Source organism: Bombyx mori, chromosome 18 (assembly GCF_030269925.1).
Source record: "Bombyx mori chromosome 18, ASM3026992v2".
Classification (NCBI taxonomy): domain Eukaryota; kingdom Metazoa; phylum Arthropoda; class Insecta; order Lepidoptera; family Bombycidae; genus Bombyx; species Bombyx mori.
In genome coordinates, this window is record NC_085124.1 from 4,886,947 (window position 1) to 4,912,859 (window position 25,913).

Here is a 25,913-nt window from a genome sequence, read left to right on the forward strand (position 1 = left end):
AAAAAAAAAAAAAAAAAAATGCCTTGCCTTATGTTTTTTGTCGGAAAATATAACGGTAGATACATGGTCGGTCTTAAGCGCAAGTGCAGCTCTCATACCAAAGAGCTCAAGTTCGAGATTTATTTACGTCTGTGTTATTAATGTTGTGCCGTTGTGGATTATGTGCTCACTATCGCTCATGCTTAATATTTTATATACAACTAGCTGACCAGGCAAACGTTGTTTTGCCATATATAAGATTTTCTAACTTATTATGTGTAAGGATGTGGTAAATGAGTGAAAGTGACATGTAACTATGAGGGAATATAAAAATAACAAAACCTCATTCAACCACATAATACCTCATTATAACAAAAAAAAATTTGCCAAAAAATAAAAAATAAATGTTAGGGGTGGACAACCCTTATCACTTAAGGGTATGAAAAATAGACAGTAGCCGATTTTCAGACTTACTGAACATGCATATAAAACATAAAAATCGGTCAAACCGTTCTAGAGGATTATGGTAACTAACATTGTGACACGAGAATTTTATATATAAGATGTATTGATAATTGTCGATAAGCAACTCAAGTAAACTAAATATCCAAATATTTCATATTTGATGGTCACAATTAGAATCGGTAACTTGCTAAAATACAGTGCAACTTGTTACCGGTCGGTTTCGGTACGAATTCGTAACGTTGTGTGCTCTTCGTTCTTACTAACTGTTAAATGGTATATTAGCATATAAAGGCGTCTACTTCAATGAATTGCGCGTTTAAAAAAAATGCGTTAGAAATTTTACACGAACGATTGTTTCAAGCTACGATACACAATTCACGACATTATCGTATGCGACCGTACGATTCGATTTTCATGTATACGATTTTTAACGTGAGACGTTTTTGCAAAAGTACAAAGTAGGTAGGCTACAAAAGTAAAGTCTATTTTGAATAACTTGGGTTATTTTTCTCATGCGATATCCTGGCTGAAAATTATTTTACCTTATACTATAGGAAACGGAGACTAATATATGCATCTAAATCTGTATAAAAAATGAATTGTTGTTCGTTAGTCTCGCTAAAACTCGAGATCGGCTGGACCGATTTGGCTAATTTTGGTCTTGAATTATTCGTGGAAGTCCAGAGAAGGTCTAAAAGGTGATAAAATATGAAAATGCTCGGAAATGATGTGTCCCCCGTCTGCCGGATACCTTTTGTTTGTTTTAAGTTAGATTAGATTAGTTAAGATTGAGGCACTACAAAGTCTGCCGGATCAGCTAGTATGTTATAAAATACGTATGGATATAGAGATTTTAATCAAAATACAAAAGACATGTTATTTCCACAGCATTTGCAGTGTCGTATTGTGCGTTATGTTCTTTCGTAAAATGGCTAAACGGTACATCTATATAAATACGATAGTATAATAATTCTGACGTTTTTTTAAACAAAAATAAATCTGTCAGTCTTTTCCACCTCATAATCTCTAATTTATACATAAGTTTGTTTTGTTGACGGCTTAAAAATAAATAAATGATTTGATATGCAATCGTTACTAGGAGGAAATATTTTTGTGGCTTACGGTTATTATATGCTAAATTTCGAATAAATACATGTACGATTCCCGAAATTCTCAGGTGATAATAAAAATTACACTCTTCAATGTATGTAAAAGTGAATCTATAGTGTTTTGTGTAGATAGGTGAATGATCTTTCGGACTATCTAGTGCTAAATAGTAGCATGAGCCCATAGACAACAGCACGTGAGACGCCACCTTCGCCACTTCAGTTTTATCGTATAGTGGTTTTGTGACGTCATTTCGAATATGCTTAATCACAATATGTAGTCCAGGTCAGAGTCCCTTGAATACATTTTAATTCGTCACGAGAAAAGCTTAACGTGGCAGAAAAATCTCATTGAAAACTATCCTGTATCGCTATTATTATATGTACCTAAATGTACATCACATTTATAGATATACGGTCGAAGGTAACCCAAAAGAGTGGAAATCATGAATGGCTAATATTTTCGGCAAAAAGTCGAAAATACCCTTCGGTTGTTCACTGACCCTTTTCACGTTCGCTAGTATCAGACACGTCCAAGCGTGTAACAGCGGTCCGAACGAGGTACAAATGTATCGTTTTGTATTAAAAAAGGGCATTTTCCATGGAAAATTTTCGTGAAAAATATTTCGTAAAAATGTTTTGTACTCATTTCGGTTTAGATATGAATATTTCAGTTCTGATTCGAGGACATGGCTATTGCTATTTTTGAATGCTTACTTTACGAATTATTACCGATGCTATTACCCAATGATGCCTCTCTTTCGGTAGTATCAACGGTAATGATGATATTACCAACAGATAAATAATCATCAGTATAATGCATATCATCGGAAATATCTTTGGTATTGCTTTATAGAGATTTTCCAGCAGCCAAATTTTAAAATAGTTTGGAATTTCAATTCTCGAAAGCTCACTTTTCGATCGAAAGCTTAGAATGACAGAATCATCATCAGCATTACCGTTGTTATTATCGAATGAAAAATATCATTCGGTAATAATTCGTAAAGAGAACTTTCGAGAATTGAATTTCAAAACTGTTCTAAAATTGGCGCGATCGAAAATCTCTATCAAGCTGTGATACAAATTAAACAAACCCATAATTAATGCATAGAACATTTTGTTTAAAAATCGAATACATGCGTCTAGATTATTCAGAGATATAATCAGACGGATTTCGATTAATCTTTTCACTAATAAAAAAAAAACACTTACCTATGCAATCCAAAATCTTGCACGCGTTCACGCAAAAAATGCAACAACGAAAAATAGCAAAGGGGTGTTGGGTGGGCCCTTGCCTCCACCCACCCACTATTCTTTCCCCCACGTATCTCCGCACTCGCCAACGCTAATCTCCACATTTAACAAACGTAATTTGTACGAAGCACTCACGTCGCGATTTGCGCATTAAAACTAGACCGCTAAAGCTCAAAATCGAACAGTAAAACCTTGGGATGTGTACGAAAGGATTTTTCCAAAATATCAGACGGGCTAGGGAGTGAGGTGGGCACCTAAAAACGTGGAAACACTGATGAATGTCCCCCATTAAATGTTATTTATTTAGAATGTGGCCGAAAATGGGACTCAGCCGTTTAAGTTTACCTAAAGTTTACTTAGGACCGAGTGTATTGGGTTAAACTGGAGACGTTGACTCCGAAGATAAATCGCAGACAGTTACAGGGGTCCAGTTTTTTGGGTTTCGCCTTATGACGGTATTTGTCATGCCGATGTGGAGATGACTTTTGGTTTTGTTAGAGAACGGTTGAAGCTTACTTTATTGTGATAAGAGGAATATCTATAAAGATATAATGAAATAGACCCATTAAATTTTACTTCATATTGTTTCTAATAAATATGTGATCTGAGTTTTTTTATATTACCGTAGCATATTGGCTACCGGAACGTATGGACATCATAACGTGAATTCCGCCATTCATATTGAGACGTGAGGTCGAAACTTCAACTTTATTATAATTACTATTCTGTCCTTAAAAAATCAGTACAAATGATTGCTTCACTGCAGAAATGGATAGGATGGTGGTACCATCACGTGCGAATTTACAATAGCCCCTACCACTAGTTTTCGATTTTGAAAAATAATAACTGAAATGGCATAAATTGCAAATTCTATTTGAAAAACTTCGATTGGCACGACAAACGATGGCAAAATCACTCAACTTGGTGTAAAAATGGATAAAAGAAAAAAGGGAAACCTCTGCAGACCGTAACAGATGAATTTTTTGCGACAGCAATAAGCTGGACATAAAAACTTGTTGTTTAATCAGTACCTACAAAGATAAAGTTGTAACTTCTTGTATCTATTACTACTAGTATTCGTTGAACGACCGAAATTCGACCATAATCACTGATACCTCAAGATTTAGACTAAATTTATCTGATGCATTTTCTCTTTTGTTTTGTTTATTTACTGATAGGAAACACCACTGAGCGTTATGACATGTCTTTCTTTAAACGAGGTTTTCGGATACTCAGTGTCTGTTCCATTGGCATTGCCCAAGTTCATAAGCGACGGTAGCCACTGACCACCAGTGTCTATCAAATGTCTGCAAAAACAAAAATGGAAAAAAAAAATTACCAATATTATATTACCTACCAATTTTTCTTATATCAAAAAATACGATTGAATAGCAGATCAGACAGTGGTAATTCAACAATTTTCTTTGGTTGTCAAGAAATAAAATTAAAAACTAAAAAAAACAATGAACCATATTCATAGCACATGTCAACGGCAATTAAAAAAAGAAAAGCGAAGACATTAAGCACAAAAGTAAATCGGTTGCCAAAAAGAGAAAATATAAACTACTTTTTTTTTATTGCTTAGTTGGGTGGACGAGCTCACAGCCCACCTGGTGTTAAGTGGTTACTGGAGCCCATAGACATCTACAGCGTAAATGCGCCACCCACCTTGAGAAACGCATTACTGCTTCACGGTAAAAAAAGGCAGGGCGGTGGTACCTACCCGTGCGGACTCACAAGATGTCCTACCACCAGTAAAAAAAGTAGTCTATGCACAGATGCATTTATATTTTTGTTACTGCATTAATATGAACATTAATTTAAATAAAGCAATTCGTGGATTCAAACTATCACTTAAATGAATAAAGTAAAGTGTGTTTGAGACAGAAGAAATGGTTCCGTCACTATCTCAGTCACAGTTCCACTGAAACTCTAAACCACATTAATCTTTCCGACTGTTCTGTTTTAGAGTACCTACTATAAATACTCGATTGTAATTCTGAATTTGAAAAAAAAAATTTGTATTCGAAACAATTCGAACTTAATATAAAGTACCTATATGGCTCATTTATAGGTAACATTACGCTAGAGCATTGCAATTGTTACAATGTATTATAAGTTTGTTGATTTCTTGGCATTTCTTTCATGCCACAACGAAGCAGTCATCTTTTTGAAGGGATTATTTATGGGCCTTTTATTTAGAATTACATATTGAACCTTAATCTACCTGATAGTATGATAATACAGTACATATTATTTTTGGAACTGATGGAATTACTTATGGTTTTGTTCACTTTAAAAGTAGCCTGGGAGTTAATCTACATGAAATTCAACCTATTAAATATTATAAGACAATACAGCTTTACCTATAGAATATTAAGGCGTGGATAACACATTAATCGTTAATTACCACGAAAGGTTTAAGTATTCGAAATGTTGGAAATATTCAAATGATAAAGTTAATACACTAAACGCGAGTTTATGTCGTAAAATCAATTTCGTTTCCAAACGATTCTTCTCCAGCTGATGGTTGTCTGGAAGAGATCGCTGTTAGCGATAAGAAAGCCAATTGTACGTTTTTTTTTGTATTTAATGTATCGCATTGTTTTTTTTTTTGGTATACATTAAAGAATACTCTCCTCTCTCTCTCTCTCTCTCTCTCCCTCCCTCTCTTTCTCTCCCTCTCTCTCTCTTTAATTAGCACAGTATACAATATGTACCCATTAGAGATAATATGTACATATTATATTCTAGTGCAATTTTATTCTGCTTTCATTGTTTCGTGCGTTCGAGAACAGCGAGTAGGGGCTGGATGCGAGAAGCGAGTGGCACGTAGTGATCTGTCTCTCGATGCGTCAATAGCTGACTAATGGACGCAAGCCGCCGAATTTACGAATTTTACGTTATTTTTAAATTTACCGAATTTCAGATTGAATGTTATAAATTTAAACTTAAAACTAAAAAATTGATTTAAAAACCCTTTTTAGTATTTACTCATCAAAACTGCAACGGGTTAGAAAGATTTTGAAAGTTTAAAGTGAATTAAAATTAACAAAGCACTTAAATGGAATAGCGTTTTGGTGTAGTCATAATTTAAATAGTTTGTATTCACGTAGTGGCAAATGTGTTGATCTGCATTATCGATTTTTTTGGTTACATAGGTGGACGAGATCACGGCCCATTGGTGTTAAGTGGTTACCGAACATCTTCAACGTAAATGCGGCCACCTGCCAAGAGACACGAGTTCAAAGGTTTGTTTTTACAGTACAACGGCTGCCTCTCCCTACAAACCGAAATGCATTACTATTTCACGGCAGAAATAGGCAGGGGGTGGTACCTACCCGTGCGGACTCACAAGACGTCGTACCACCAAACCGCTTAGTACCAGATAGATCGTAAGCTAGGCGATTACTTAACAAATGACATTAACAATTAACAAATTCGCGTACCTCTGATGTACCTATGTGCATTGAGCAATATAAAGAATGATGGTGGAGCTTAAACAAAAACGTTATTGCCAGGCAACAAATAATAGCAATATCAATAAAATTACCTCTGTAACTGTACAACAAGTTCATATTTATTTTCACCCTGCGTCAGATAAATTCAAGAAGACTTTTAGCACTTTGTGTGATTTCACTTTTATTTCGCGTATACACAATGATTTTTCGAAACACACGCTATTTTTCTGTTACGTTCATTCTTTTGTGTCGGTAATTTTGTTGACGTTTTGAGACTGTTGTATAATCGACTAGAGTGTACTTTTCCGAGGTTTATAAAGACTATACTTATATAGGGACACAGCTTAGTAGCGTATGCAGTTTGTACATCCGACACGTCAGACACTTGTGACAATATACTGAGTAAAATTGGAACTAGCTTGTTTTATTTATAAAGGGCAGTTAACACCCTTTACTTCGTATAAGAAACCGTACAGTGCCAACCCCGACGATCACGGCTACGTACGACTGACTATATCAAGCGATGTACAAACCGCATACGCTACTAAGCTGAGTCCCTACAAAGACTATTGCGCCATTTTGAGAAGGCGGCACGACATGAGAACCCTCTCACCTTAGCCGCTGGAAACTAAATACCTGACCCAGTAGACCGAATGGTAAACCGTCGACGTCGCCCAAAGCACGTCATTACGGATCCTCCTGATCCATTAACGGTGCTTTTAGGCACCACAAGCACCGGTCACCGTCCTCGTCGAGCCCGTCGCTTGCGAACTAACCCATAGACACAGCCCACTGAGTTTCTCGCCGGATCTTCTCAGTGGGTCGCGTTTCCGATCCGGTGGTAGATTCTGCGAAGCACTGCTCTTACTAGGGTCAGTGTTAGCAACTCTCCGGTTTGAGCCCCGTGAGCTCACCTACAAACGTTAGGGTGAAGCTGTAAGAGCCTCTCAAGACTATCAGCATAGGAAGGAAAAAAAAAAAACTAGCGTGAAAATTATACCGATATTAATAGCGGATATTAATTTATGAACTTTCAAGGGAAACAAGAGCATTTATACATATTTTGATATCTATAGATTACAGTCAGTTAAAAATGTTTGTATTGAGGAACAAGAGTTGCATGTTGACCTTCGCATATGGATATAAGTAATGCTAGACCACAGCCAAGCTTTTGACCACTTTTGACTACCCCGAAGGCTTTTATTATGCCCGCTTTAAGAATAATATGTCACAGAGCTTAGAAAACACCTTCGAGTGAAGTTAATACAAAAAGCAGTTAGCACTAGTCTAGGGTTATTTCTGCGAATGTTTTAAAGAATCATATTGCAGTTTCAGTCTCTGAAATCTAAAATTAACTATATATTTGTAATATTGAGATGTGGTTGCTATAAGGCCCGTGGGCACCAACAGAAACTAAAAAAAAAGCAAAAATAATAAATATTATGTCGTGTTCACGTCTAACATATAGTATTTTTAATACATCTACCTATCAACTCGCATTATGGACGAGCGAACAAGTACTGATTGCAAGAAGAGTATGGTATTAAATTAAAATATTAAGAAAGAAAATTATTTAATCATTTTTATTATTAAATCCTAATATCAATGACTCGACTCGAGTTATGGCCTCTGTAAGCTCTCCTGATGTAAAATAGAAATAATCAGTGGATATATTACTAAGCACATGGTATACATTAGCGTTAAAATATTTGCACTAATACTTTTATTTATGCATAAACTTTAATTTCAAATTGGTTGTTATCAAATTTACAATGTATTATATTATATAATATTATAGTATAACATGAGTATCATCCTGTATTATTCAAATATAATGTATTGTGTCAATGTGGCAAAATAATTATTATACCAATAAAACTTTTTTGCCGAGTGCTTGCAGTACAAATTAACTTTTTATTTATTACGTAGGTGGGTGGACGAGTTCACAGTCCACCTGGTCTTAAGTGGTTACTGGAGTCCATAGACATCTACAACGTAAATGCGCCACCCACTTTGGGACATAAGTTCTAAGGTCTCAAGTATAGTTACAACGGCTGTTCCACCCTTCAAACCGAAACGCATTACTGCTTCACGGCAGAAATAAGCAGGGTGGTGGTACCTACCCGCGCGGACTCACAAGCGGTCCTACCACCAGTTGAACTGTACTCAAATTACAGAAAATTTTAGTTTGTTTGTAAATTTTTTGATAAGTGAGTTCGTTAATAGCAAGCTACGATAAGACAATTTACGAGGACTGGAAATTAAACTAAACGATCTGACAAATTACGTCACTAAATATTTTTCCGTTGCGTTCGTTCAAACCGTACACAGTTCAGCCGTCCCCAGCAAATGTTGTGGTGAATTTCATATTTTTGTAAGTATCTACTTCGTCTGTTTATTCTCCATGTGTTTCGGTTCACATGAAAATTTTCTTGATTTTTTATGCTTTCATAGGCTTTATGTGCGCGCCTCGTCTGAGAGCTCTACGCTTACACATAAAATATAATATTATGCCACTTTGAGCTGAGTCATTTAGTTGCTTTTATTGGTACTTAGTTCCGAGCACATTGGGCTTGTTACGTTTCGTTTTTGTAGGATTCTCCGTTTTATTCGAAATTCGGTACAAAGATACCGCTTGCTGTATTTCTACGTAATACTTTGAATATCAAAAAAAATATTTTTTTTAATGCTTGGATGGGTGGACGATCTCACAGTCCACCTGGTGTTAAGTGGCTACTGGGGCCCATAGACATCTACAACGTAAATACGCCACCAACCTAGAGATATAAGTTCTAAGAGACCAGTATAGTTACAACGGGTGCCCTACCCTTCAAACCGAAACGCATTACTGCTTCACGGCAGAAATAAGCAGGGCGGTGGTGCGGACTCACAAGAGTACACCTACCACTAGTAATTATAATTTGCATAATTACTAAATAGCTAGTTTAATTTTGATTTTAATTAATGATACTGTAACATATATCTTGTGCTTTATGATATGATTATGTCTTGTGATAATGGTTTTTACGGTTGACAGCCGAATGACGAAGACTAAGTATGCCGAAGTTGTGTTTTCAATTAAGACTATATTATGCTTACTTTTCTTTAGTCAAATTGATTTAACATTTTCTAAATTTGTCATTTTCATTAAACTAGCAGTGGTAGTGCTAAACTAAGGCTTAGAATAAATAAATAAATTACCGGGTATCAAGATGTCCAATAATTTATTTTGAAAAATGACCTCACACTGTCGGGGCTTCGCTATTACTCTGAATGTCATTTCAACCCCATTTTATACAAAAACCTTGAACTGAAGACAGCGGATTGCTGCGTTCGTTTTCTAAACAACCTTAAAATGATCAACTAAATCGACAGTATAATTTAAACTTTAAACACCAAGTTTTATGTCTCATTTTTGTTTTGTATTGCTCTAGAGAATACTTTCATGGAAACTTTGAAATGTTCTAAATGGTTCATACCTAATTTAGGAATTGAACTCTGACGACACTGCAGTAGGGTTCAATATTACATTGCTGCGTTGATCTGTAAAATGTCAGATGAAGCGATTTTTTGTTCCTCTTCAAACAATAGTAATAGCAAATTAAGCACGAACAACTTTGAGCCTAACTGCTTCAGCACTAAGTTTATATTCGTGAGTTTTGAAATTTGTCTTTCGTTTGGTACTCTTCGGGGTAAAGTCACCAGTTGTCGTCCATAACAAAACACATAAATTAAGTGCTCAATAATAAATGGAAATGTCCCATGCAGAGGACAGGGCATTAGGGTGGGCGGTGGGATTACGAGGTATTTGGCCTGCTTGCAGTCTCTATGGGCACAGAGATCTAGAGCTTAACTCACCGCGTTTGGTACTTTAAAATATGTACTCAATTCTATTTAATAGATAAAAAAAGATTTTAAAGTAATTAATTATTTATATTTCATTACAAATAAAAACTATGAAATTTGAAATATAGCAAAAGCCGATAATAACAACAGTTTCGTATCCATTACCGATTTAAATATTTATCTTTCAATATCTCTTTCATCCCATTATTTATAAACCACTAACCTATTGTACGTTAACAGGCCAAAACAGGTCTTATAATGCGCGACCACACGTCACAAAATAAACTCGAATTTAGGGAGAGGAATCTCAAAAAAACCGCACTGTGTCCCCTGTCAAGCCGCGACCACCAAGTGGTCAAATATACGGCCCGTGTCAAACTTCCTTTGTCGCTTAAGTACCTGTTCGGGATGTACAAAAGGCAAATATTTATCTGATTTGAAAAGCCAACATCCGAGGTCCATCAATTTATACGCTATAAGTTTGATTTTATCGACCGGTGTTGCGCGTGGATGGGGCTGCTCCCCTACTTAGTTACCGGACCGGACCGGACAGGGCACGCGCCGATTTGGGGAGAAACCGGTCGGCCATTGGTCAGTCGGGGAGAATTTCCGTTGAATGCTCATTGGTCGTTCGAAATTCGCCAGGTGCCAATTTAAAAGCTGATGTCGTATGCAGCGCTACGGGTTCTTGAATTTATGCAATTTTAACAAGACATCAAAAAATTAAAAATTGAATTATTTATCCCATATGAAAAGAAACTCCACATTATTTGTAAGTGTGGAAAATTTCATTCTCCTCAGTCCACGCGATTTTCGTAAAAAGGGGTACAAAGTTTTTTCTACACGAATTAATATATAGATTACATTTAAACATTTAATTAGGTTTCCCATTTACCTTTTTATCATCATCGTCTCCATTTCCAGCCTATGCTGGAAAAGCTTATGTCTAGCAGTGAACATAGACCTTTCCAATTACTTGCCACTAAGCACGATCCTCGGCTTCTCTCATCCAGCTCTTCCCAGTCACCCTGCATAGTTCGTCACTCCACCTTTTTATATAGGTATATTATTTAAAATTGATTGTGTTACAACTACTGGTCTAGAATATGGTTCGTTTGAATTATTATTTTTAGAGGTATACTTAGGGGGTATACTTGAGGATGTGATGGATGACTTACTATATTCAAAAGAGGGCTCTGTCATTAAATCAACCTCTTTAAAAAAATCATTGGTATTCATTGGTAGAAATTGGTACCTTTTTTCTAGATTAACTGTACTTGTAAACTCAACGCAACTGTATCTCTATAGTTCGAACGCAAAAAAAAAAACAAGAAATTTAGCAAGGGTCGAAAGCAAGCGACCGTGTGTCAAATGTGAATAAATCCGTTTGAAATTTAATATGTTGCGAGCTGCGTTCACTAAAATATGCATGCGTGCAACAGAATCGAATCGAGTTGGAACGATTCGAATCGTTACTGAGAATCATTCGATACGATATTGAATATTTGGGATTCTTCATACGCAGTTTTTTATTATTATTCGCCAACATCAAAAGGTTAGCAATGTTAATCGATCGATTTAGTTACATTAAAATTACGAATATCTCGCTCATCAGAAAGAACGCCTCTTTGTTTCGAATCAGAATCTATTCAATATAATTTGTGTGTAGAATAATAAAATTCGTCAAAACTTTTTTGGCTTAGAACGTGATTACGGTACACCTAGTATGAGGTTAAGGACGTATTTCGTTTGATAAAAATTGATACCTATCTGTGAGGTTTGAATTCAGTCGCATCACTTGATATTAGCACACTAGGCGTATTAATGAACCTACCGCGACGACTATTACAAGTCCCTATTAAAATTTAACGAGTGGCTAAACTTACACATGAAAGGTAAAGCGGTTTATTGGTTTCTGTCACTACAGACTATGGTATAATATGTGGTAAGATGCATAGAGTTAGCTATAGAAATCTGCGTTGGTACACTTGTGCCGTCTGCATAATATCCCTTGTCATGTAAGATCAGTTCATCACAATTTTATTGGGAAGGTTGTCTATGAGCTAAACTTGTTGATGAGGTAAGTCCGTATAGACACTGATCTCGAAATTCCGGTTCACTAAGGACATTTATATAATCGAATTAGAAATTCCCAAAATGTTATTGCAAATGCAGCTATTTAGATTAATTCAAAACCGATATATTATAAAATATCATAAACGCACTTTATTAGTAAGCCGAAATAAAAAAATTATATACTCTTGCCATTCTAGTCAGGATATTAGGCTAAGGTAAGCCGTTGTAACTATACTTGAGACCTTAGAACCTATATCTCAAGATGGGTGAAGCAGTTTACGTCGTAGATGTCTATGGGCTCCAGTAACCACTTAACACCAGGTGGACTGTGAGCTCGTACACCCATCTAAGCAATAAAAAAAAGGTAATAATATTATTGTATAGTCATCGGTTCTTGATAGGTGAACAAATTTTCAAGGTAATCGGACGTCTTGACTTATTATTATAATTTTTTTCCCTACCTATGCTGATAGCCTTGAGAGGCTATTTCAGCTTCGCCCTAACGTTTGTAGGTGAGCTCGCGGGGCTCAACCGGAGAGTTGCTAACACTGACCCTAGCAAGAGCAGTGTTTCGCAGAATCTACCACCGGATCGGAAACGCGACCCACTGAGAAGATCCGGCGAGAAACTCGTCTTGACTTAGTGAAACTTATGTTGAAACGTTCCGTTATATAAATACATAAGCTAATAAAAACGTGTCAAAATAATAAGCTTACAGGGACCTGTTAATTAAATTTTAAGTCGAACGATTACTAAATAAACACGCAAGGGTTTTGTTGCCTGTTCACCTATTGTCGCTCCGAGAATATCGTTAGATAGAAATGTGCCTTTTGAATATATATTAAAGTAGGTCCAGGAGACAAATGCGGGGTAGTACGTGCGAATTACCCGGAGTTTTATCCCGCGTTCGAACCCCGGCCGTCCCCAGGGTAACCGCCGTCCGAAAACTTTGCCTTTGACCCTTGCCAAGGAGAGCTTCAGAGAGCTGATGATACTGACTCTGGAAGTTTACATTTTTAAATGAATTTATTTTACGGACTCCTCCTACGGAAGAGCGTTCATAAAATCAATCTCAGTTTTAATCATAAAGTCGTCGTGGCCTAAAGGATAAGACGTCCGGTGCATTCGTGTTGACGCGATGCACCGGTGTTCGAATCCGAGGCGGATACCAATTTTTCTAATGAAATACGTACTCAACAAATGTTCACATAAAAAGTTCAAATAAAAAGGGCAGCCAAAACCAAAATTATATTAAAACTGAGACTTTTTATTTTATTTTTTATTACGTAGATGGTTGGACGAGCTCACAGCCCACCTGGTGTTAAGTGGTTACTGGAGCCCATAGACATCTACAACGTAAATGCGTCACCCACCTTGAGATATAAGTTCTAAGGTCTCAAGTATAGTTACAACGGCTGCCCCACCCTTCAAACCGAAACGCATTACTGCTTCACGGCAGAAATAGGTAGGGTGGCGGTACCCACCCGCGCGGATTCTCAAGAGGTCCTACCACCAGTAATTACACAAATTATAATTTTGCGGGTTTCATTTTTATTACACGATGCTATTCCTTCACCGTGAAAGTCAATGATGAATATTTGTTGAGTACGTATTTCATTAGAAAAATTGGTACCCACCTGAGATTCGAACACCGGTGCATCGCTCAACACGAATGCACCGGACGTCTTATCCTTTAGGCCACGACGATTTCAGAACTTTCCTAGACTTACACCAAGCCTCAGCAAATCAAATAAATAAAAATATTCAACATAAATAAAAGTACATAAGTACTTGTTGAACGTCAAAAAGAACTAGCGCCAATTCACAAAAACTAGCCTCCGTCCTGAACTGGCAAGAAACTCAGCGGGCATGACCTTTTTTTTAAATATTCATTTTTACAAGGATTATTATAACGTAACAATTATTGCAATATTTAATTTGCAATATTGCCTCGCCAGAATGATAATTAAAAAGAAACGAAGTATGTAGCCTCTCTATAAAATCTTCAATACTCACAGTCACTAGTGAGGCCAGTTCTCCTGTTTTCTTATCTACTTACTGCGAAACATTCCTTCGCTGAACGAGACCCCGGAGACAGAGGCCCGCCTTTACGTCCTGTCAATGACTAGTAAAATTTAGAACCAGCCAGCCATTGATATAAATGTTTTTTGTTTTCCCAAAACGACCCTTCGAATTGTAATTTAGTGTATCTGCACGGTATGTTATTCGGAGTGTTATGTGTGTGTTCGGTGTTTTACTAAAATTAAGTGTTTTCGGGGGTCCGGGAGTACATTAGATATTTTACAATCTACAAGACGATGTACATGCGAAAATCGATCTTAAAAAATGAAAGTATTAAAGTCGTGAATAAATGAACTACGATTTATTATTGCTTTCGAAGGCAGTAAATATGACCCGCTTGATGGAGTGGTCAGCGTCTTTTATTTATTTATTATAATATGTCAACAATACTAGAAGCACAACGAAGCTGCTCTCTCCCGACATAATGGACAAGAATACGGCATTAACTGAAATATAAATATGAAAAAAAAAACACACACACATCAGTCTCAATAATGAACTCAAAAATGAACCTTAATTGTTATCTATACTAATATTATAAAACTACAGTGGTTTTTACGGATGCTCCGTTATAACTACTGAACCATGCATCCGATTGACTTGAAACCTGGTATCCATTTAGAAAATACATGTGTTTAATGGATAGACTAATATTTATATAACGAAGCGTGTTGCGGAATATAATATGCACTTTTAATAATTGAATAAAATTAAGACACGAGTTTTATATGAGTGTTGGACTCCTTAATAATAATGTCAATAAATAATAATGTTAATTTTAAATGCCCAGCGTACCGGGCGAGTACGGCTAGTACAATATAAAGAATGAGTAGTTATAGCAAATTAATAGCAAAGTTTTGATTCGTATAAGGCCTAATGCGAGTTTTAAGTGTAGCGAAGTTAAACGTACAACGTGTTCAAATATTTATATTGGTTTAGGTTAACCCTTGCGCGGCTCGGGCGGTCCATCAGACCCGGTGGCCTCGCGGGACCGGACAGGTACGCTCAGACTTAAGAAAACTTAGAGTCGTACTTCTATTGTGACGATGAAGAAATGTTTAGAAGAGAAATGCATATCCTGTCAGTGGAATTAAAGGTTCTAAGAATAAAGCCGTCATTATGCAAATGTAATTATGTGCACATTTTGCTTAATCATTAGTGGCAAGGCTGTATACTATTATTTTATTTAAAGATAAAACTATACTAACACTGGAACATAAACTAATACTATTGAGATTTTATAGTGCCAAAATTTAAATTGTGATCTCTGTGAGGTTTACTAACTATTATACAACAAGTGGACCATAATCTCATTAGAACATCTAGATCAGAAAAGTCAATTCATTGTTATATTATTACTATTGTGGGTACAATATTTAAAAAAAAATAATTATTGCTTGTTTCAGATATTTTGGAAAAAAGAAGAACCAATTTTCGAATGAAAAATGGTTGGATTACCTTAAGTTATTGATTAGCTGGAGCAAGTTATAATAATGGTGATTAGCTAAAATTCCCTAATCCACTATTTGGATTACCAAATCGGTCACCGTGGATAGTGCTTGTCTCTGAGGCCAAGACTCAGTTGAACTAAGGTATTTACCAATATCAAAATATGTTGCTACCTATTAAGTAAAATAAAGTCCTAAATACAACGTACTAGTGGTAGGACCTGTTGAGTCTGCACGGGTAGATACCACCGCCCTGCCTATTTCTGCTGTGAAGCAGTAATGCATTTCGGTTTGATTGAAGAGGCAGCAGTTGTAAGGCTGAGCAGGCTGAGACATTAGAACTTATATCTCAAGGTGGGTGGCGCATTCACGTTGTAGATGTCTATGGGCTCCAGTAACTACTTAACACCAGGTGGGCTGGGTATTCGTCCACCCATTTAAGCAATAAAAATAAATATATAAGCTTATTTGATTGCGTACTCTACTTTTTGCAACAAGGCGTTCAATTTTTAATGACATAGTTCTAGATAACGACAAGTTTGTATCCCTGGTCATTGTTGATTGAATCGATAGAATTATTGATAACATTATTTTACAATTTCCCACTATAATTCAATGCGGTTTAAAAGAAAGACTCATGTAGTAAATTTTGTTAACGATTCGATCACTATTACAAAACTTCTGTGTAGAATTCTTAGCTCTACAGGACTCTGTATAGTCCAAGGCGAGGGTCATCCAGGAGCCCGCAATAAAATATTCGTGGCGGAACATTACGAAGGCAAAAATGTTGTTTTTTAGACCCTCTTCAATAATGTATCCACTTGGATACGTTAAGTGCTTCTTACCTGGATGCGCAAGTAGCTAGCTTCAAATAGTTTTACGTAAATAGTAATATATTTTTTATGTTAGAAATAAAAAACACCTATAAATTTTGCAATGTTAATATATTTTATGTTGTAATTTAAGTAAATTTCTATTGTATTTATATCTGTTTTTAGTCTTATTAATAAATTTCTTTATAAATGCTATGGTTAGAACCATGGAAATTATAAGAACATATTCTCTCACGGTAAGTTTGGATTGGATTTACTGGTGGTAGGACCTCTTGTGAGTTCGCACCCGCCTATTTATGCCGTGAAGCAGTAATGCGTTTCCGTTCGAAAGGCGGGGCAGTCGTTGTAACTACACTGAGGCCTTAGAACTTATATCTCAATGTAGTTGGTGCATTTACGTTGTAGATGTCTATGGGCTCCAGTAACCACTTAACATCAAGTGGGCTGTGAGATCGTCCATCTAAGCAATAAAAAAAATGTTGCCATGTTTCAAAGAATTTTTTAAATATTACTTTACGATTATTTACTCGAGATTGTCCTGGGAATGTCCGGCAATTGGCAATGCTTTAACCTTAGTAAACTTTCATCAAACATTCACTATCAATAAAGTACGAGCCGATGGGCAAAGGGCGTCAGTGATCGATGGAACTTCTAATTTATACTCAAAGCCCTAAGGCCGTATCGATTACACTCGCTAACTTCGACAGGCTCCAAGTACCAGAGCGCGCTGCTTTTTGCAAAATTTATCCAGTTGTCTCTAGAGGGTTAAAACGTATTGACGCCTAAATGATTAGTTTTGTGCGTATTAAAAAAGTGTTTTTGATAGGTCTTATTACGTTGGACACTTATATGTATTAAATAATGGGTCTTGTGATTTTGAACTTTATTTATAGTTTGGATCGATCGGACCAAAACCTATGATTGCGTCACGGCAGTTAAAATCAATCTTGAATTACCCTTACCCTTACCCCGTTACCATACACAACGCTTGCGACGTTGTGTATAAGGTTTTACCCCCACCGTCATTGGACTAGACTAAACTAAACACCAATATGTTACGATACGTGGTTTTTTTTTTATTGCCTAGATGTGTGGACGAGCTCACAGCCCACCTGATGTTAAGTGGTTACTGAAACCCATAGACATCTACAACGTAAATGCGCCACACACCTTGAGATATAAGTTCTAAGATCTCAGTATACTTACAACGGCTGCCCCACCCTTCAAATCGAAACGCATTACTGCTCCATGGCAGAAATAGGCGGGGCGATGGTACCTACCCGTGCGGACTCACAAGAGGTCCTACCACCAGTAATTACGCAATTTATAATTTTGCGGGTTTGATTTTTATTACACGATGTTATTCCTTCACCGTGGAAGTCAATCGTGAACAATTGTTAAGTACGTATTTCATTAGAAAAATTGTTACCCGCCCGCGGGATTCGAACACCGGTGCATCGCTATATATGAATGCACCGGACGTCTTATCCTTTAGGCCACGACGACGACAAAGCACTGCTGGTCGTTAATAATTATGAAATTATAACTATCGTTCTGTTTTTGTGCATAGGCGAAGTTATAGGATGCAAAAATAATATCGCATCTATTCCATCAGTTATCTATATCTATACTACTATATAAATCTATAGTGGTTTTTACGGATGTTCCGTTATAACTACTGAACCATGCATCCGATTAACTTGAAACTTGGTATCCATGTAGAAAATACATGTACTTAATATATAGGCTAATATTTATATGAGTGTTGGGCTCTCTACACCAGTTGCGGGAGCGTTAATGATGAGAATATTTGTGGGAGTGAGAAATAATAATGTTAATTTTAAATATAGTATATAAATAGAAGGACTGGAGCTTTTGTACAATTGTAACTTCGACCTTATATCTTACCGTTCAAAATATTATGTATACGGACTCAGATAACACCACTTGAGGTATGAGATAATAGAGCAGTGACGTATTATAAATTCCGCTGCACCTAAAGAATTGGACATCACCATTGAAGTCTGTAATTTGACGTATTAAATGGATACTAATTGTGTTAAAACAGGCTTAACAGGAAATAAATGTACCACCATAATTGGACTTTATTTCGACCGAATTGAATTCAAGTTCGCGTAAACTATGACGCGTAACCAATCTTGCAAAGTTAAATCAATAAAAGTGCGGTTCCTGTTAGAATCCTAACTCGGCAGGTAAATACAGACTCGAACTAATAGAATCTCTGGAGACTCTCAAAGGCTCTATCAAAATGATAGGTAATTCGGTTATCGAACCACATCTGGATGAATACCGTCCTTTCCTGTACTATTGGTAACAGAAGCAGTCACTTTTTTATTTAGGATGATTCATTCGTATTTCAGCTACTGGAAAATAGAAGGATCATTACCATTATTAAAATATCGGTAGAGCATATTGTAAGCCGTTACATATTGTATATTGTAAGCAATAAAATATTACGCAATAAATAAAAAATATATAAAAAACAGTAGTAATTAATGCTGTGATGGTTATTTAAATCAGTACAACAGAGCTTGGAGCAGGGAGAGATGATAGGACATCGTAAGACGCATCAAAAATGCCCTCTCCAATGCTACGCAAGGACTTGATTACTCTGTCAAGAGTAAGAAGTGGCGATGAAAAAAGTCAATGTAACAAAAATAAACTATCTTCTTGTGACTGTACTTGTCTTACGAAAGACCACGTAACCCCTAGGTCTCTAATTAATCGCGAATCACTCGTATCTCTAGAGTTCCGCCTCCCGAGGATGACCCACCGGTAATCTTGTTTTACTTGATCCGAAAACGGTTCATAGAAAAGATATGCGTGCCTCTACTAAATATGTAACAAATATTAAACTATATAATATGTATTTGATAGGAAATGCCTTCTGTACCTTCTAAATATACATTTTACTACGAACGTTTGATAGGCGAAGTCCAACTTCGCTTCTTAAGAATACCTTTTTCTTCAATAAAATCTAAATACTTACTAAAGAAAACAGGTTAAATCGACGAACGATACGCTAGGCCTTCGAAATAACTTCCAGACCTCGAGGTAGTATTAATTCTTTTTGTATGCAAACAAACTTGAAGAAATAATTTATATAGTAAATTTGACGGTAGTAAGAACAATATCTAAAGGCAATAATAATAAGACCTTTATCATCCGCGCTCTAGAATACTGTAAAATATCCAAAACGTCCGAAACATATATATACATTAATAAATGCGAGATTAAACCGATAAAGTAATATAGATTAAATAATACATAATATAATGTACCTACGAACCGCGAAAACTTAAGAAAAATGTATGTTTTTTTTTGTCGTGTGTAATAAAAATTTGTTGAGCAAAACATTTCTACTTACGTGCGTACGTACATACGCGAATTAGCAATACTGTCACCGTGCGGATATATTTTACGAATGTTCCTGATACTGTATTGACAGTGGTACATTTCAGAAGTCGTCGTGGCCTAAAGGATAAGACGTCCGGTGCATTCGTATCTTGCGATGCACCGGTGTTCGAAACCCGCAGGCGGGTACCAATTTTTCTAATGAAATACGTACTTAACAAATTTTAATGTTCACGATTGACTTCCACGGTGAAGGAATAACATCGTGTAATAAAAATCAAACCCGCAAAATTATAATTTGCGTAACCACTGGTGGTAGGACCTCTTGTGTGTCCGCACGGATAGGTACCACCACCCCGCCTATTTCTGCCGTGAAGCAGTAATGCGTTTCGGTTTGAAGGGTGGGGTAGCCGTTGTAACTATACTGAGACCTTAGAACTTATATCTCAAGGTGGGTGGCGCATTTACATTGTAGATGTCTATGGGCTCCAGTAACTACTTAACACCAGGTGGTCTGTGAGCTCGTTCACCTATCTAAGCAATAAAAAACAGAAAACGTGTTTTTGATTATTTAATTACGGCAGACAAAAAAAATATATCTAAAATGTTCACAACGAAACTATTTGATTTTTGAAGCACTAGTATTTTGAATAGCTCGACAATCATAAGACTCAAGCTCTGCAAAGATAAATTCATTGTATCGATTTCCCGTAGCAAAATAGATAACGTTCAGATCTATTATTCACGATTCTGGTTAAGACTCTTAATACCTTGTTTACTATTCATGGGAATAGCCTTCGTTTAACATAAAGGTAGGTATATTAATATGGCTCACACTTGGCTTAGCAAGGGTCATCCCACGGGCCAGTGGAGAACCCCGGAAGATTACAAACATAAAATATGAATCTAATCAGGATCAGTATCTATCCGCCCGTTCAAATTTCGAATAGGCTATGACGAAATGTATGTTTTTTTTATTAGTGTGTACTGGCTGGTGAGACAGCTCACGTACTCATAAACGTCTGTTAGTGCTCATTGATTATGATACAGATTGTGTGATCGAAGTTTCAATTTTATTAAATAACTAGCTGTACCCATCCGCTTCGCTGGGCATTTAAAATTTAAATTAATTTTTCTAACCCCCACAAAGATTCTCATCACTAAGGCCGCCGCAACTTCCAACGTGTTGGGAGTCCAAGATTCATATAAATATTAGCTTATCCATTAAGTACATATATTTTCTACATGGATACCAAGTTTCAAGTCAATCTAACCTTCTAAAACCTTTTTACTTAGGCGAATTAAATTCACGATATCTTTAATCTTAAATTATGACTTAGAATTTTAGTCTTTTATTTAATGGGTACGAATGAAACGACGCTTTCAAATTTCTTATTTGTATCCGTACCTCGCAGATGCGCCCTGCCGATTTCTATTTACGAAACACAGGTCTGTAACAGGGTTACTACGTTACAATACCCGTCTTAAACAAATATAAGAACATTGTGGCCGGTGACCTTTGTCCCTTTCTCGGATGTGTGCGTAAGGGACTGCAATAAGTACACACTAACACTATCACAACGGCTATATTTGCAAATGGGGCTCGGTAGAGTTAACACGAAATAGATCTACGTTATTATTTTCTTGCTAGTAACGATAAATGTCGAGAAAAAGTCATGTGTTTCGGTTTTCAAGAAGGGGACATTCTAGGAACTACGGTAATCACTTTAAGACCTGTTGAACTATGTAACTCATATTGATCAGTAATAAGAAAAGCAATTATTTAATAAACTTTAAATGATTTAATTTTAATACAAAAGTTAAGATTAAAGTAATCGATCGATCTTGACATCTTGCGGGTTCTAGAATCGAATTATAGCAATTTTACAATACAATACAAAAACACATTATTGAACTTTCACCAAAATAATAATAATGTATAGAGAAATTAATATAAAAAACTAGCTGACCCGGCAGACTTCGTAGTGCCTCAATCAATTTTGTATAAAATAAACTTAAAAAAAAAACAAAAGGAATCCGTCCGACATGTGTCCCCACATCAAAGAAAAAACAAAACTGTTTGTTTTTATATAATTCCGAGCATTTTCATATTTTTTGAACCTTCTCTGGACTTCCACGAATAATTCAAGACCAAAATTAGCCAAATCGGTCCAGCCGTTCTCGAGTTTTAGCGAGACTAACGAACAGCAATTCATTTTTATATATACCTAGTCAGGTCATAAATTCTGTCACATGTTTAATGTAAAATAATTGAAACAAGTTTATTCATTATGTAATCATTCATATATCAAAATTAACTTAACAAAACATAGATTCTTATGACACTAAAGTTTATTCAAAATGACCTCCGTGATTTTGAATACAGGCCTTCAATCTGCGCGGCCAGTCGTCTATCGCAGCACGAACGAGGTCCATGTCAATATCGGCGGCTGCCTTAATCAAGGATGTCTTGAGTGACTCCAAATTGGGATGAGGCTTTGAGCACGCCTTTTTCTCCAAGCGTTGCCATATCTTGTAATCTAACGGATTCAAGTCTGGACTGGAGGCGGGCCAGTCTTCGTGCCGGATGAAGTCGATTTCACGCGCCGCCAGCCAGTCTTGTGTGCTCTTCGCTCTATGAGCTGAATACTCAGTGCCTGTTATTGAACATGGTATGAGAAACAGGTTCCACAAGGTTCGTCAGGACTGTATTTTGATACACAACTGCATTCGTTTTTACACCTTTCTCACAAAAATGTACCTCTGTTAAGCCCCAATAAGAAACTCCCAACCATACCATGAGCGAGGATGGAAAATGACCTCGTTGGACACGTGGAATACGGTTGCTCGCTTCTTCACTACTGTGTGCGTATACCTTATCATTTTGTTTGTTGTAGCTCTCTTCTACGGTAAAAATTTTTTCATCCGAAAAAATTATTTCCCGATATTTTTTTCCCGCGTACCGCTTCAACAAAGCGCGGCATCTCTTCAGTCTCAGGTCCATTAGACGAGCATTCAAACGATATCCTGTTTTTCTTCGATATGCCCGAAGCCCTAAGTCTTCATTTAACACGCTTTTCACTGTGGTTCTGCTTACCCCATCTGAAGGGCCAACAGTTTCTGCTTACATTTGGGATTTCTTTGAATTCGCGCCTTCACAGCTTTTATCACTGCTGGAGTCCTAACAGATCGAGGGCGACCACTTCTTGACCTGTCATCTACACTAGAGTCTTCATTGTATCGTTAGATGGTACGATAAACGAATCTTTTGGTTATATTCAAATTTTTCAGTATGTTAAAAATTTGAATTGGCGCGTAACCGCAACGATGCAACGCAATAATTGCAACACGGTCTTCTTTAAGCGTCCACTCCATATTTAAAAATGAGTAAAATTCTAAAAGTATACATTTTTATTTTCATGAACAATTCGAAATTCGAATTCAATAAACTTTTTTGTGGCCAGCATTCTAAAAGAAAAGTTTTTACTGTGTGACAATACTTATGACCAGACTATGTATAGATAGATAGATAATAGATAATGACAATTTAAACATTTTACAATCGTTTTTTTGGGTTTTCTTGAGGGCATTTTGTGCTTACCGAGTTTTATATGTAATTGTAGTTCACGTCCTTACGGATCCATCAGATCCAATAACTCTTGCATTAGACGCCGTCAGCTCTAACACTAGGAGCAGACTTAGGAACCCCGGTAACTGTACTTGTCGAACTCGGTAAAGGGTTCGACGTCCAACCTAACCTAAGCATCAGCCCGCTGAGTTTCTCGCCGAACCTTCTTAACGGGTCGCGATTCCGATTTGGTAGTAATCGCGAAGCAGCTGCCTTTGACTTGTTAGGTCTCCTTTGTAGGTGCTCGGGTAAATCCCTCCCCTCCTGGTTGAGCCTTTACTTGCCCACCTTTCCTGGTGAAGCTGGTGAGGCCTCCGGGCCACCAGTAATGCCTCGTTCATAAAAAATGGTTGTAGTTGTATATGTGCTGTGAGTTATAATAATATATTCTAGTTATTCTACCTTAGCGATCGAGCTATTGACTATAGAGTTTAAATCAAAACCATCGAATATTATTAATTAAACTTCACTATAGATTTTCGTGCAAAGAAAATATCCTAAGAACTTTATAAGACACCACATAAAGGCGACCAAAAAAAAAATTGTTAAAAAAATTTTTGGGAAACTAGTTATTTTGGTTACAGTTCTATGGAATACTTTTGCTATACTAAGCTTCGAATAAATTAAATTAAATCCGCGAATTTTATAAATTTGACAAACATTTTTGAAGTCGTCGTGGCCTAAGGGATAAGACGTCCGGTGCATTCGTGTTGAGAGATGCATCAGTGTTCGAATCCCAGGTGGGTACCAATTTTTCTAATGAAATACGTACTCAACAAATGTTCACGATTGACTTCCACGATGAAGGAATAACATCGTGTAATAAAAATCAAACCCGCAAAATTATGATTTGCGTAATTACTGGTGGTAGGACATCTTGTGAGTCCGCGCGGGTAGATACCACCGCCCTGCCTATTTCTGCCGTGAAGCAGTAATGCGTTTCGGTTTGAAGGGTGGGGCAGCCGTTGTAACTATACTAGAGACCTTAGAACTTATATCTTAAGGTGGGTGGTGCATTTACGTTGTAGATGTCTATGGGCTCCAGTAATCACATAACACCAGGTGGGCTCGTCCACCCATCTAAGCAAACAAACAAACAAAAACCCTGGTGGGGGCCTATTCGAAGTCGTCATGTGTAAGTATCGTCATTCTGTCCATTCGTGTTACAAAGCAGTCACGCTTTTCGTGTTTAAACCTGTCATATTACTATAGGTCATTCAGTTTGTAAAAAAATCAGAAAAAATATATATTGAAAAACCATGTCACTTCTGTTTTCTTCTAAATCCTGTAGGCTAGAAGTCCGTTAAGCCGAGGCTACCTTCCGATACAATAACAGGCGTACCCTCACTGGGACGGGTCGGACCCGACTCGCTTATAAATTGCACTGTCCAATCGTTTGTTTGTACGCAATATTGTATTTCGAATTTCGTTTGTCTGTCCCTTATTATGCCGGATTTTGAATTTATTGACTTCTTGTTACGGGTTGTCCTTCGAAAGAGTTCTATTGATTTACCAATAAGGCAATTTTTGACCCGGAAATTTTCTTTTATACGATACCTGTTATTAATGTCGGAATGTCGAGATTTTCAACAAAAATTGTACAATCAAATACTATTTAATCTAAGATCCAAAACATAAATTTAAATTTGTAGTTATAAATAGACCCTTCATTTCATTTAAATAGACATCGGTTCGTGTTTTAATAGTATTTGGCTTGTCATAAGGTGGAAGTTACACATAATATTTATATGGTTTCAAATTCGGAACAATATTATTACACTAACAAATCAATCATTTGTTCTAGAATTATCTATTGGTTTTTCATGGTTAGGTTTTTTTAATTTGCATATATGTTTGTTGCAATTCTTTGTCTATCGTTTGCTAAGCACTGGTGGTATTGTGGCGTGACGTGGTGGTATCATCCTAGCAGTCTTTCCACAAAGCAATTAAGCATTCTATATCAGTGCAATCTGAACTCATCTACCTAGCTTCAATAAAAAAAAAATTGTTTAAAAAAAATATATATATAACAGCATTGGCTTTTCAATTCGCAATATAAACTCCGATGAAGCCTGCATTTGTATTATTAACGGTAGCCGCTTCCAATGTATCCACGACGGAGGACCTTTTTCATTTCCTGACAGAACATGCTGTTTTTATTAAAAGAAAAAACGTAACGGGCACTGACAGATTTTATTATGCTGAACGTTTGGATTATGCTGTGTCGTCTAGAGTTAGAAACTTTGCGAACAAAATTCTCCGTTTTTTATTTATTTGTTGTTTATTGCCCTTGTATGCAGACGCGTATACGGCCAACCTGATGGTGAGTCGTTACCGTCGCCCATGGACGTGAGCAATTA

At 36.6% G+C, this 25,913-nt stretch overlaps 1 long non-coding RNA gene across 5 annotated transcripts in view; it reads left to right on the forward strand.

The window, feature by feature from the left end:
* The window catches only part of LOC110385589 (uncharacterized), a 90,159-nt gene that overhangs the window by 14,335 nt on the left and 49,911 nt on the right, over positions 1–25,913 (forward strand). For 3 of the 5 annotated variants that reach the window (XR_009975518.1, XR_002430842.3, XR_005245746.2), the window contains exon 2: positions 15,676–15,861. This is a non-coding gene — a long non-coding RNA (uncharacterized LOC110385589). Of the gene's footprint in view, positions 1–15,208; positions 15,397–15,675; positions 15,862–25,913 lie in introns of those variants that run through there. The other 2 variants (XR_002430841.3, XR_009975517.1) reach the window with 2 other exon arrangements.